This window comes from Colossoma macropomum, unplaced genomic scaffold (genome assembly GCF_904425465.1).
Source record: "Colossoma macropomum unplaced genomic scaffold, Colossoma_macropomum, whole genome shotgun sequence".
NCBI lineage: Eukaryota > Metazoa > Chordata > Actinopteri > Characiformes > Serrasalmidae > Colossoma > Colossoma macropomum.
Window position 1 is genome coordinate 10,658 of NW_023496039.1, and position 15,316 is coordinate 25,973.

General features: G+C 42.0%; 1 long non-coding RNA gene across 1 annotated transcript; it reads right to left on the reverse strand.

Annotated features, from left to right (window-relative positions):
• Positions 1-546: 546 nt before the first annotated feature.
• On the reverse strand, positions 547-2,101 carry LOC118804111. Its single transcript, XR_005006963.1, has 3 exons — positions 1,971-2,101; positions 1,653-1,712; positions 547-1,416 (listed from the first exon to the last, which is right to left on the reverse strand). It is a non-coding gene; the product is annotated as an uncharacterized LOC118804111 (long non-coding RNA).
• Between the last annotated feature and the right edge of the window lie 13,215 nt (positions 2,102-15,316).

The window sequence follows — 15,316 nt, forward strand, 5'->3', positions numbered from 1 at the left end:
TCTTCAACCAGCTCAGTCACAGACATGCTCATATGATTTCAGGGAAAAACAAACAGATTGTGATTGAAAATTCCTGTGAATGTTAATTCTGAGAAATGAAGAGTACTGAGTTGCTACAGGCATTAGCAATAAACACTAATCTCAATTACCATGTTATTTAAGCACCATTAGTAAGATTTGCTAATGTCAGCTCTGCGAAACTAGCAGTGTTTCAGGATATCGGCAGTTAGCTATTAGTGACACTGATGTGTCACTGCAGTGCTGAGAATGAACCACCACCCAAATAATACCTGCTCTGTGGTGGTCCTGTGGGGGACCTGCCCACTGAAGAACAGGGTGAAAAGAGGCTAACAAAGTATGCAGAGAAACAGATGGACTACAGTCTGTAATTGTAGAACTACAAAGTGCTCCTATATGATAAGTGGAGCTGATAAAATGGACAATGAGTGTAGAAACAACTTGAAGGCATCAGCCTGTTTTTCTAAAACTCATGTGATGATTACTAACTAAAGAAATGACACAGACCACGTTTTGCATTAATCATGTAGATGATTAAAATTTTTAATGCTATAGCTTTAAGCAAAAAGCTCACAGTGAAATAAATCCAGCAAAATCTTTCAGTTTCTTGTGTACAGAATGTTCACACACGCTTTCAAATTCACAATTCAGATTTTTCAGTGAAGATCTTCAAACATGGTCACAATTTATTAAGAGGAACTTTATAAAATTATCACAATAACGGCAGGAAAATATGCAAATGCTTAGTCTTTAAATGTTCTATGCTCTTCTTGAAATATAATTAGCATAGATTCTTGTAGCAGAGACTTTTATCCAGCAGTGGGAAGCATGAAAGAAGAGAAATAGAACCAAAAGAAGGTTTTGTGTTTAGGTGCAGGATGAATGAGCTGCTTCGGTTTACAGCGAGCAGCATTTGATTTTGGTGCCACATAGGTCTGATTATGAAAGTGAACAGGCAGACATTTGTTTTTAACCTTTCCGCAGCCAACAACCACATACAGGGTCTCAACATTAATTCTATTTATTTTACAACCACTTTTCACTTTCCTGCTTTCCACCATGTAAACAGTGAACTTCTGCTCACTGATGCACAGATTTCCAAAACCTTCTGCAAAGCCTTGACCATTACAGATGCTTTCAACTCTCTTTCTGTCAGTCCGTCTAAAGAAGGTCTGCAGATCTACTCTTCCACAGAGATCTTGTTTTTGTAGGTATTTTTCAAATATGTTATTTAGTTCTTTTACTTTCAGGTTTCCTTTAATATCCCTTGACAGAATGTGCTTTTCTGAGAATTCACTGTAGCCTTTTTGGTTTGTCCAGTTTTCCTTACAGCGTGAACCAGAGCCAGAGCTGCGAGCCAGAGCCAAGAGGAACGTCAGAAGAACAGAAAGCCTCATCCTGAAAGAGAGAGAGAGGCGAGAGAGAGAGTGACAAGTATGTATAAAGAGAAAAATTATAATATGTTCTATAATACATGAATAAATATGCTGTTTTGTTTAATTTTTTGTTCGGTTTTTGAGTTAATTGTAAAAGATTTTCAGTGAGGCAGAGATACTGGACACTGTGTAGGCTGAGTAATACCTAAAAGAGCTTTAGTAATGTGATAACTGTAGGTTGTTAAACAATGTACTTACCTGTACTCAGTTTCACACACTCAAGCAGGAGTGTTTTGTCCTTTATGGGCAGTGCTCCGCCTGTTATCATGAGAAAAAAGAACAAATTTAAACCATTTGTTATTTTTAAGAAGGAAAAGTTTGAAAAAACAAATACAGCCAACTTAAAAAACCTTCCCACAAATTCTATCCCCACCCCAACTGTCCCGACATCTCTAACACCTCTCTATACTCATAGGCATCACTGCAGTTCTGTAGTTAGTTCTGTAAGTTCTGTGAGTTCTTTTCTCTGTTTTTCTCTCTAGTCTTACTTCCACAAATCTAACAAATGAAGTTTACCTGGTGAGAAGTTTGCAGCTGTGAGGGAGTCTCGTGCTGGAATACTGTGCAGTATTGTTGGCTAAGCGTCGCATCCAAGAAGAGTCCTGTTGAATGTTTCAGACTCAGTAACAGCTCAGTGACTCTGCACTGACTTTTATAGGCCCTGCACCCTGCAGGTGAAAAAAAAAGAGAGAAGGTGTGCATGAAAGAAAAGGAAGGAAGAAGAGAGAATTACAGATGAAGAAGTAACAGAGGCCTCTTCACACTGGCCACATTCAGCCCTGACTAAGCTGTGAAGCAGTCAAGATGGGACTGTAATATTGCATTAACTGTTTAGGAATTACAGCCATTTATTTCACAGTCCCACCATTTTCACAGACTCAAAAGTAATCAGACAAACCAACATAATCACATGTAGTAAGATGATAGTTGGATGCAACTCTTGCAGTCAATGACTGCCTGAAGTCTGGAACATATGGACATCGCCAAGTGCTGAGTTTCCTCTCCTGAGATGCTTTGCCAGGCCTTTACTGAAGCCACCTTCAGTTGGTGCTTGTTTGAGGGTCTTTCTACTTTCAGTCTTCACTACCTGAAAAGCATGCTAAGCTGGGGTCAGATGACTGACTCAACCATGTTAGAACATTCTATTTCTTACACTATATTGCCAAAAGTATTCACTCACCTATCCAAATCATTGACTTCAGGTGTTCCAATCACTTCCATGGCCACAGGTGTATAAAACCAAGCACCTAGGCCTGCAGACTGGATCTACAAACATTAGTGAAAGAATGGGTCGCTCTCAGGAGCTCAGTGAATTCCAGCATGGTACCATGATAGGATGCCACCTGTGCAACAAGTCCAGTCGTGAAATTTCCTCGCTGCTAAATATTCCACAGTCAACTGTCAGTGATATTATAACAAAGTGGAAGCGATTGGGAACGACAGCAACTCAGCCACGAAGTGGTCGGCCACATAAAATGACAGAGCACGGTCAGCGGATGCTGAGGCGCATAGTGCGCAGAGGTCGCCAACTTTCTGCAGAGTCAGTTGCTACAGACCCCCAAACTTCATATGGCCTTCAGATTAGCTCAAGAACAGCGTAGAGAGCTTCATGGAATGGGTTTCCAAGGACGAGCAGCTGCATCCAAGCCTTACATCACCAAGCACAATGCAAAGCACCGAATGCAGTGGTGTAAAGCGCCGCCACTGGACTCTAGAGCAGTGGAGACTTGTTCTCTGGAGTGACCAATCACACTTAATCTGTCTGGCAATCCAATGGACAAGTCTGGGTTTGGCGGTTGCCAGGAGAACGGTACTTGTCTGACTGCATTGTGCCAAGTGTAAAGTTTGGTGGAGGGGGGATTATGGGGTGGGGTTGTTTTTTGAGGAGTTGTGCTCGGCCCCTCAGTTCCAGTGAAAGGAACTCTTAATGCTTCAGCAGACCAAGAGATTTTGTACAATTTCATGCTCTCAACTTTGTGGGAACAGTTTGGGGACGGCCCCTTCCTGTTCCAACATGACTGCGCACCAGTGCACAAAGCAAGGTCCATAAAGACATGGATGAGCGAGTTTGGTGTGGAAGAACTTGACTGGCCTGCACAAAGTCCTGACCTCAACTCAATAAAACATCTTTGGGATGAATTAGAGCGGAGACTGTGAGCCAGGCCTTTTCGTCCAATATCAGTGTATGACCTCACAAATGCACTTCTGGAGGAATGGTCACAAATTACCATAAACACACTCCTAACCCTTGTGGAAAACCTTCCCAGAAGAGATGAAGCTGTTACAGGTGCAAAGGATGAGCCAAAATCATATGAAACCCTATGGATTAAGAATGGGATGTCACTCAAGTTCATATGTGTGTGAAGGCAGATGAGCGAATACTTCTGGCAATATAGTGTATTCCCTCATTTCAATGATGGTGGTGGAGAGCACTGTTGAACATCTCTCATAGGTGTTCAACTGGGTTGAGATCTGGTGAATGAGAAGGCCAGAGCATCATTTTACATCATTTTCATACTCATCAAAGCGATCAGCGACCCCTCATGCTCTGTGGATGGGGGCATTATCGTCCAGAAAGATGCCATTTCCATCAGAATAGATATGTTTCATCAATGGATGAGAGTGATAAGTTAGAATACCTTTTGATAACCCTGCCAGCAAAATTTCCCCCACAGCATAACAGCATCACCGGACCCTCAATGTAGAGGTCAGGTGTTCAGGCCTCACTCTTTTGATGTACCCTACACATTCTAACACCCTCTTGTGCAGGATGTGGTGATTGATGACTCATCTCACCATATCACCTTTTTCCACATCTCTGCAGACCGGTAGTTTTGCACCACTGAACTCTAACATGTTCTTACTTTTCTCAGAAGTTCTCATGTTTGTAATGAGGGGTGACTGCATTGCACTACAGTAATATTCCTTTTTAAGCAGTTGTGATTGGACTGTTCTTGGCGACACAGTCTGATCACAGTCTGATGGCATCCTGCATTGACATTCTTAGTCACATGAAGAAGAGTTGCTCTTATATATTACACTAATCATATCATAATCTATAAATGCAGAGGTCACTTTAGTCACTGTTCCTATTGAAACAGTAGCCAGTTGAGCAGTCTCTGTGACTGACCCTCCTGTCATCCACCCAGTAAGGAACCCTCTTCCAATAGCCTTAGACCTTTTCTTCTTGCCATCTTGATCCAAAAGGTCAAATCATCCTTTTCAGGATAAGAAATGGACGGCTGTTCAACTTGCAGGATTGCAGGTTTACATTCATACTGCATACAATCTATAGAAGTTTTAGGTAAAAGTGTATTTATATTGGCAATGCTAAAATCTACAGAACTATTCTGAAGATATTTGTATCAAGCATTTAACTTGGTTTTCCACATTATCAGACAGTAAGCTGTTTTATTCAGTGTCTGTTCTCTGCTTTCCATAGTTGACTGGATATAAATTAAACCTTTGCTAATGTTAACTGGTCAGATTTTAATGCTGAAGTGAGCTAGTGTTAAGCAACAGTCCCGAAACATGAACTAAAAAAGCGAAGTCTCATGGGTGGTAAAGTTAACTTTTTTTCATAAACCATCACATCAAAAGCTTCCAGATTATAAATGCAAAATGGTAATATGTGTAAATTAATACATTAAGTCTGCTGATTTGGATGTTAAGGAGACTCAAGAATCATCCACCAGTGTGAGTTTGTAATATTTGCTCTGTTTTTGTTAATATTCATTGGAGAACTTCTGAAGATGGTTTCACACCTCATTCAGGACTGAACTACAACCCCGTTTTCAAAAAAAGCTGAGATGCTGTACAAAATGCAAAATGCAACATATTAAATGTTGAAATTGAAAAATGTATTAGTTTTTGAAAAATATATGCCCATTTTGTATTTGATGCCAGCAACACATTTCAACAGGGGCATGTTCACCACTGTGTTGCATCACCTCCTCTTTTAACACTCTGTAAGTGTTTGGGAACTGAGGAGACCAATTGCTGTAGTTTTAAGGGTGAAAAGTTTTCCATTCTTGCTTGATATAGGATTTCAGCTGCTCAACAGTTCAGGGGCTCATTTGCCATATTTTCTGTTTCATAATGCACCAAATGTTTTCAAAAGGTGGCAGATCTGGACTGCAGGCAGGCCAGTTTAGCACCTGGACTCTTTTACTACAGAGCCGTGCTGTCGTAATATGTGCATAGCTTGTAGTTTGGCATTGTCTTGCTGAAATAAGCAAGGCCTAACCTGTCATTTCCCAAGTCACTCATGCCATGTGCACTAATGCAGCCTCATAACATCATGGATGCTGGCTTTTGAACTGTGCTCTGATAACAAGCCAGATGGTCCCTCTCCTCTTTATCCTGGAGGATGTGGAATCCATGATTTCCAAAAAGAATCTCAACTTGTGATTCATCAGACCACAGGACATTTTTCCACTTTGCCTCAGTCCATCTTAAATGTGCTCAGGCCCAGAGAAAGTGGCAGCATTTCTGGATCCTGTTTATGTGTGGTTTCTTCTTTGCATGGTAGAGTTTTTACTTGCATTTGTGGATGCAGTGATGAACTGTGTTCACAGACATTGGTTTTTGTAAGTGTTCCTGAGCCCACGCAGTGATTAACACTACAGAATCAGATATGTTATATATGTTTGAATTCTAGGAATCTTTTAATGATATTATGTACCGTAGATGATAAAATCCCCAAATCCTTCACTATTTTATGTTGAGAAACATTATTCTTGAATTGTTGCACTTTGAGGGCTCATCTTATAATATACACTCGCACTAATATAATAACTGAATGGTTCATAGATGATGTTGTGGTTTTACCTAAAGGGGAAATGGTGAGGCCAAGTTGATGTGGGTAGTACAGGGCAGGCAGATGGACTGTAGTAAGGAGTAGAGAGAGCAGGTAGAGACTGTGAAAAATTCTGTTGTCAAACCAAGTAATGATAGTAGGCAGAATAGTTCACAATGCTAAAGTGAATGAATGTAATTCTTTAACACAGAGATTAACCTGGGAGTTCAGAGGTGGGGAACCCTGTTTTTCTGTGGGTGTTAACAATGTGGGAACCATATTTTACAGTAATAACCTGTAAGCATTTTTTTCTATATATTTACAGTTGTTTACTGTGAATTTACAGGTAACTCTAAATGTAAATTGTGTTATCTGGTATGTTACTGTAACCCAATGCACCACTCCAAATCCCCAGTCTTTTACAGCACGACCAATAAAATATCAAACTAGCATTTTACTGTAAAACGAATACTGTAAATTTACAGCATTTTTACTGTGTAGTCTTCCTACTTAACATCACTAACCAATTTAAACAATTGAACTGATGGAGCAGATTAGTCTAGAAATACTACCAGCTAGCTAGCTAAGTTCAAATGTATGCATTTGAGTACATTTAGCAACGGCAGGCATCAGATGGCATTCCAGTGAACCCAACATGCCAGAGAAGGTTGGGTTTGAACTCGACCCAGGCCCACCAACCTGACCAGGGTTGTTGCAGCAGAGGTCTTTTGGCTGTTTGTAGGAATCGATCAAATAATAATTTAAGGTTCGAAAAGCGAAAACAAAATAAACAATTTTACAGGAAAATGTGTTGTTTTGCAGAATGAATGGACAAAATGTTTTGCATTTGAATATCTTTGCAAATTGGAAAGGCAAACTGGAATGTTTACCAAAACACACAGATGTTGTTCAGGGTGTAAATCTGAGTCACTGACAGACAAAAGTTTTTGTAAGAGTAAAGTATGAGAGACACAGGCTCTGTTCCATAACTGGCACCATTACTCACAGCAGAGGACAAAACACAGGCAGAGCTAACACTGATAAATTCATACTGGATCTCCAGATACAGGGCAAAAGTAAAAACTAACCAAAACCCAAACGCAGGCCTAAAATTAATGTCTCTTGGTGGTTTTTGTGCATTTCAGCTTCAGAAAACTTCATGAGTTGAGATACTGGTGTTGTGTACGGCATTTGAGTAACGTCAGTGTCTCGTTTGTGGAACTGGTGTGAGACAAAAGGTGCTTGATGTCATTGGTGTTAACCTGCTGGAGGTTACTGGGGTTGTGGGTGTGATGTTTCTGAAGAAGAAAGCCGTCATTTGTTCCCATGAGACGCTAATTGTTGTGTCATTTTGTTGTTTGTGATGGATGATCTGTGAACACACTTATTTCTCAGATAAATGGGTTTAAACAATGACTTTACTTAGGTTCCTAAAACTTTTGCACGTATTTCACGTCTAAAAACTTGTCTAAAAACCACATGTTCACAAGTTAACATGTGGTTTTTAGACAAGTTTTTAGACGTGAAATACGTGCAAAAGTTTTAGGAACCTAAGTAAAGTCATTGTTTAAACCCATTTATCTGAGAAATAAGTGTGTTTTTGCCAGTAAAAGCATCAAATATCATTAGAATAAATGTAAATACACACCAATACAGTAAAATGTAACAACAATGCTGTATTTTGAAAAACATAGTTAATATCATAAGCTGTTTTCTAATTCAACATAATTAAACAATAACACTGACATATAAACAACCACTACCTCTATCATTAGTCTTATTTGTCTATATTTATATTGATTTATTAGTGTTTTCTGAGCAAAACACTGTATATGTGACTTTTTGGGACAAAACATGCTCTACTAATTAGCAGAGTAAATCAAATTATAGCAAAAACAAAAGCAACAACAAAAAGCTCTGTATGAATTAAACTGTCCACATTCATCATGTTCATCTAATGAATTGAATGAGGTGACGTCCATAACACACTGACCATGTTGATCACATGCCACATGAATGGATCCTCTCTGAGGTCCTCAGACCAACCTGAGATATTTCATCATTTCTAGTCTTACTGGGTTACATATTGTTTTGCTTGTCCTTAGTGAGATGTCATGGATTAGATTTGCCGTCTCTGTTTTACATGTTTTGTGTCTCTGAGTCATGTGGGGTTTTGTCTCTTGAAGGCCTCTGTTTGACCAACAGAGGACAGTATGGCTCACAGAACAAGCATGTCCACGATAACATCACTGGAGAACAAAACATCTGCAAGAGCCACTGTGTCAATTGAGCTACACTCATAGGTAGCTTCCAACTGTATATGTGGGCTATTCATGGGGAAAAAGTATAAAAAAAACTATTATCAATACAAACTGAGAGTAAGTTACGTGATTTTTATAAACACTTGAAAATAAGTCATTATGCTGGCATTTATGTATATAAACCTGATATTTTAATTATCAGTGTGTAAAGTGCAGAACATTATTTAGTTGCCTTTAAAGCATGTAGCATGTTGAAGTTAAAATTCAACACAAAACCTACACCTACTTCTAAACCTAACCCTAAATTTAACTTGGTCCCTAAACCTACACATACTCCTAAACCTAATAAGCGACAAATTCTCCCGCCCGCGAAGTTACAGTTTTTACGGTCTACCAGTGGTTGCCCAAAAACTTTTAGGCAAGGGGAAAAAAGGGGCCTTGGAGATATGTGTTTTGTGGGCATATGGAAGAAAAATGGCTCAGAAAAATAGCAGTCCATAAAATTCGCCTAGGTGGCACCTCCAAGGTGCATGACCCACCGTACCAGGCCGAAAATAGGGCACTCTGTGGGCCGCGGAACTTGGAAAAACCCCCTCGGAGGGTCCAAGGCCCACGGAAGTTACAAGTGGTAAAAATTCGCCCAGGTGGCCCTTTCGGGGCAAAATGTGGGTTAAAAAAAAAAACGGGCCGAAAATTCGTCCAAGTCCATAGGTCTCCCAGTGGCCGGCTGTTTTCAGCGTTAAAGTTTTTACGGTCTCCCAGGGTTTTTCATTTTGGGGTGCAAAGTTTTCACGGTCCCCCAGTGACAGAGCGAAATTTTCGAGACAATGTCCATAAAGTTCGCCTAGGTGGCGCAACCAGGGTCTTCGTCCTACTTGTGTATCCGCCCGAGGTGCACTGTTTTGGGTCAGATTCAAATCCGACCACGGTCTGGAGGGTCTGATGCGCATGGAAAATCCAGAGGGGTGCCATCGGGATTTTGATATGCAGTGGCTGTCGCGACGTCGTGGCACATGCCCTCGCACACCAGCTTACGCTCCACCGCAGACAGGTGTTTCCTCACCTGCAAAGGCAAACAAAAAGTGAACGGCGTTAAGGAGCGGAGCTTTTGGGCAGAGGGGCGAGTGCGTAAACGATGGAGCCCGGCCACAGACCCGTATTTGACGGACGATGGCTCCCTTACCTGGTTGGCGATGGCGGTCTGTATCAGGCCAAAGCTGATCTGGCCGGGCATCCCAGCGTGATGCCACGCGGCTCTCAGTTCCATGTTCAACTTGGACAGCTGCCTCCTGTTGAACTGGAACACGTAGGGGCAGTCCTCCCCGCCGAAGTGCACCGACACTTCCATGAGGCCTTCAAGCCAGGCCACCTCCCGCGGGAGGAGAGCCTGGACGGCGTTCCCATACGCCCGGTTCGTTTTGTGCTGATCCACCTGAAACGACAAAAAAAAACCGGGGTGGGGCGGGCGAGGGGTTCCAGTCTACGCTCAAACCGAGAACCCCCCCCAATCCCCGGGAAAAAGGAGACACGGAACAGGGGCCCCCTCTTACCCATATCATGGCCCGTTTCTGGGCGTCCATCTCCGCCTCCCGCACCTTGTCTCTCTGGAGGTTGGCCAAAACCACCGGCCGGTGCCCGGTCAGTACGGCCAGATACCCGGCAAGATAGCCCTGCAGAAGCTTGAACAGCTTGGCGTGGGGCTTTCTCCGGATCATATCTGTGGAGAGTCGGGGGAAAAAAAAAGTCACCTGCGGGTGGTGCTTTAAAAAGAGCCGAGCTCAAGCTCTTGTTACTGGGCGTTTACTTACCGGTCAGCTTGGGGACCTTATACGAGGCGATGTGCATGAAGGTCCCCAAATCACTGCTGGGCCTCAGGAGTTCTGTAAGGTGGAAAAAAGGATGAGGCGACCGCCATAAAGCCTAATACATAATACTGTGGTATACTCACTCGACTTCTTCCACTTGATCATCTGCTGGTGGGCCTTAATCCTCCGGGAGTTGTCCTTCTGAAGCTTTTTGAGCTGGAGCAGGACGCGCTCAAACTGCTCGCTGCTCAGGCCGGACTTCTCCGCGTAGAAGGTCCTTACGTGCCTTACCAAGGCGCTCACATTCAGCAGCATATTCTTGATGGAGGCGGAGGTGTAACGGGCCCACCTGTAAGAGAAGGGAAGCGGGCCTCGTGATCTTGGTGGTGCATGGCTTAAACAAAAATCTGGGCCAAGTTGGAACTTACTCACGGATCTGTTGCAAGTCGTTCAGGCACTTGCAACAGGTGGCGATGCGAATGGCTCGCTGTAGGAGGCTCGGTGGCGTCAGAGGTGGTGTCGGGGTCGGCGGCGCACGCTCTCACGGTCGTGCCCAGATCCAACTCGCTCACCAGGGCTGGTGTTGGTGCGCGGGACCTGAGCTCCCTAAGCCCCTGTATGATTCACTCGCGCTTGGCCTCATTTAGCATCTGCTCCCAGTCCTTCCCCGCAATCTTGTGGGTCTTGGACAGGTGCCGATCTAACCTGGCCAGCTGCGCTTTGTCACATACGGGGCAGCTCAAGCGTCCCTTGAACCTCCCGGTAGCGAGAGCGAGGAGGAGGGCCAGCTCTTCCTTGTTTTCCACCCGGTGCCGGCGGGTGAGGTGGTGGGTCATGACCGTGAACGTGTGTCCGCAGATCGGGCATTCCCTCTGCAAAAAGCAAGGCGTAAAAACCTTCACTTGGAGCACAGAAAAACCAGCAGCAAAGAGAGAGACCATGCGGCATGTGTCTGTGTGCTGCTTACCACCATCTTGCCTGGAGGCCGGGCTAAGGGAGGTGCGCACGCAAAACCTCGCCTCAAATGGTAGTGGCCTTGGGCCAAGGCGGAGCCACAGGCCAGATGTGTGACAAGCTGCACCTGGCTCCTCCGGCCGTTACACCTCACGCCGTCATTCCCAGCGCCGGTCCCTAACCTTAACCCTAACATTAACTTAGTTTCTAAACCTACACCTACTCCTAAACCTAACCCTGACCTTAACTTCAACACTAAACCTACACCTACTCCTAAACCTAACCCTGACCCTAACTTAACACTAAACCTACACCTACTCCTAAACCTAACCCTGACCCTAACTTCAACACTAAACCTACACCTACTCCTAAACCTAACTCAATGCATTCAGCTTCAGGTCAGTGTTTACTGCATGGAGAACTGAACTAAAGCCTGTAAATATATTTCAAGTGAAAATCCAGGAGGCAGATTTAGTGGCTGTTGAACTAATATCTGCTTGTACTTCTGATCAGAAAAGTGGGTTCACACACAGCGCAGGGTTTAGCCGACATTTTGTTGAAGCTGTTGCGAGTTCAGGATGTGGAAACACATCCAGAGCAAAGAATCAGAGTCGAACTTCCAGACAGCTGTGGGACGGCAAAAGAAAGAGAGGCTTTTACAGGTCACCTTGTTGACAACCTGGAGAATAAAAAGCTTAAAGTTTATGGAAAGAGCCAAGTGTTCACATACACGTTTACAGTGATGATGGTAGAGCTGATGTACAATACATAAAGAAATTACCCAAGGATGACATTTTTGGAAAGATAAATGATGAAATCAAAACTGATCAGGATCTGAAGTTCGTATCCTTACTGGTATCCTCTGCTAAAGAGTTATTCATTCACATCCACTGCCACGGTGCTTTTTCTGGCAATCCTAAAACTATTTGTGGAAAGGATTCAGACAAACGTGCAGATATTCTGTCCAAGTTTGTTAAACCATTTTTGGATAATGATTTGATTGAAACATCCCAAATCAATGAACACACTCAGGTAATGGTTCCATGTGCAGCCCGGTATGGTTCTCAGACATATGTACATGAAAAACAGGTGTTTGGCAGATTCACAGTAAGGACCATAAAAACTAAACAGGGGTTTAAATCTTTCTCTGTTTCACCACTTACTGAATACAACCTCATCTACAGGAGGTAAATATGTAAAAAAAAAATATATAACGACAGGCAATCAGATAGTGCTGACCAGGGTATCATTGTCCCCTACTTTGAGCCTTTAAGCCCCACCATTGCAAAGTTTGTTCCCACCCTAAAACATTACATTCCCACCCAAAATTAGGCCAGACATTCACGTTGATGTAAGCTGATGTTCTTATAAACTAGAAATTACTATACTTTGTTATATTTCCTTTAGCTGTCATTGAAACAGGATGTCATATTCTTATTCAATTCTTATCACATCTTTAGAACCACCCACCTGCCACAGCATCTTTACATTAGATATACAAACTCTTACTAGTGTAGATCAGGACTGGACTGAAGGTAGAACTCTGAGAGCTTGGGCTGCAGTTCTGGGACAACTTCTGCTTGGAGCTACTGACAACATAGCACACTGTTTGAATGAAAGACAGTTCTGGACTGTAAGCAGGTCAGTCTTGCACTCTCACTCTCTGATTATGCAGTCTTTTGATGTTATTCTGCACTATAGAGGGTGAAATACCTAAAATACTTTCAGTCCCTAGTTGAGGAACTTTCTGTTTAAACTGTTGGAAGTGGCGAGCCTTGACCTACCATGTTTATACAGGACCCGGTCTGGATACTCCTTTCATACCCAAGCATGATTGCATCGCCTGTTTGGGATGTTTTTGTACATTTCACAATGTTCCTAATCTTAAGTTGCCTCTGTCACAACTTTTCTGGAACATGTTGTAAGCACCAATTTCAAAACGAACATATGTTTACAAAAGTAATAAAGTTAAGGTTAAACATTACATATCTTCTCTTTGTAGATTTACACATCACTGCTTTCTGTTTTTATGTACATTTTACCTACTGCCCCAATCTTTCTGGAATTGGGTGTGTATTTTTTCCCAATACACAATATACACTTTTGCATACAGCTGTGGTTTTCACTATTGTATGTGTTATTGTTGGAGTGGCCTTCAAAGATTCTTCTGCCCACAGGCCTTGTGAGACCACATCTGCCTCTGTGAGGGGTCTGCCACAGGCAGGGGTCACTGTCACCAAGCCTGCGGTAAGACCTAAAACCAACACTAGAGGGAGGCAGAGAGCCGCCTCTCAGGAATCAGAGAGACAAGACAGCCAGACAACTGTGTTCTGTGGGCTTCATGTTGTTGGAGTGCAGACACGTCGCATTTAACTTAATGTGTTGTATAATTTTGCATCAGCTGCAGAGTTGGAGCGGCAAGTGGGGTGCAATGCCACGGAAGGGGGCTCACTGCCACTCTGTAGACCCACTCCTGTTGAACACCTGCATTGTATGTTTTGTCGATTTTGCATTTTATGCTAATTTTACCATTTTACAAGGTACCATAACTTTTGCACAGGCCACATTTGATATTTCTATGTCTTGATGATTTTTATTGTAAACTCAATAGTAATAGTGCATTAAATGTGTAGAAGTGAGTTCTCTGTAGAGGTTAACTTAGTTTCACTTAGAAAGTCAATGGAAAATGTGGAATATGACTGGGGTGCTCAAACTTTTGCATTGTGTGTAGGAACATTTGAATGAAATCTGACTAAATCAGAGACTCAGAGCAGATTACAATAATTAATATTACAGTAACATTAACTCTTTTTAAATGCAATCAGTTTGCATTTAGAATAAATCAGTGTTTAGTGATCATAATCAGGTAAAGAAATGACTCAGGCCACATTTTGCATTAATCACATTGTTGATTCATATTTTTAATGCAACAGTATAAAGCAAAAAATGCTATAAAATGAAATAAAACCAAACTTTTTTTCACCAGTTTCTTGAGTACAGAATGTTCTCACATCTTTTTTCTTATTTACAGTACAGACATTCAGTAGTAGTTGCATTCTGTACATCATAACTTTAACCATATTCACCATTTAATTTGAGGACGTTTATAATATCATAATAAAAGCAGTAAAACATCAGAATCCTCATTCTTTAAATGTTCTACCTTCTTCATGAAATATAATTAGCATTCATATATAAAGCAGAGACTTTTATCCAACGGGGAAAAGCATGAAAGTAGACGCCCGTCTCTGGTGTGAAGATGAAGATGAGTAATTGAACAATAAGGTTTTGTTTGTAAGAGCAGGATGAGTGAGCTGAGTTGGTTTACAGCGGGCAGCTTTTTTGTTTGGTGCCACTTTAGTCTGATTTTCAAAGTGGACAGGCAGACATTTGTTTTTAACCTTTCCACAGCCAACAACCACATACAGTTTCTCAGTATTGATTTTCTTCACTTTACAACCACTTTTGACTTTCCTGCTTTCCACCATGTAAACAGTGAACCTGTGCTCACTGATGCACAGATTTCCAGAACCGTCTTCAAAGCCTTGACCGTTACAGATGCTTTCAACTCTTTTTCTGTCAGACTGTTTAAAGAAGGTCTGCAAAGGTACTCTTCCACAGAGTTTGTGTTTTTGTAGGTATCTTTCAAATATTTCATTCAGTTCTTTCACTTTCGGGTTTTTTTTAATATTCATTGACAGAATGTGCTTTTCTGAGAATTCATTGTAGCCGTCTTGTTTATTCCAAGCTGTCTGACAGCGTGAACCAGAGCCAGAGCTGCAAGCCAGAGCTAAGAGGAACGTCAGAAGAACAGAAAGCCTCATCCTGAAAGAGAGAGAGAGTGACAAGTATGTATAAAGAGAAAAATTATAATGTGTTCTATAATACATGAATAAATAGATTTGCTTACATTTTTTGTTGAGTTTTTTAGATATTAGACATTGTGTAGGCTGTGTTATACGTCAAAGAGCTTTAGTGATGTGATAACTATAGGTTGTTAAACTGAGGTGGTCATAGTTACTTACATTTACTCAGTTTTTTGCA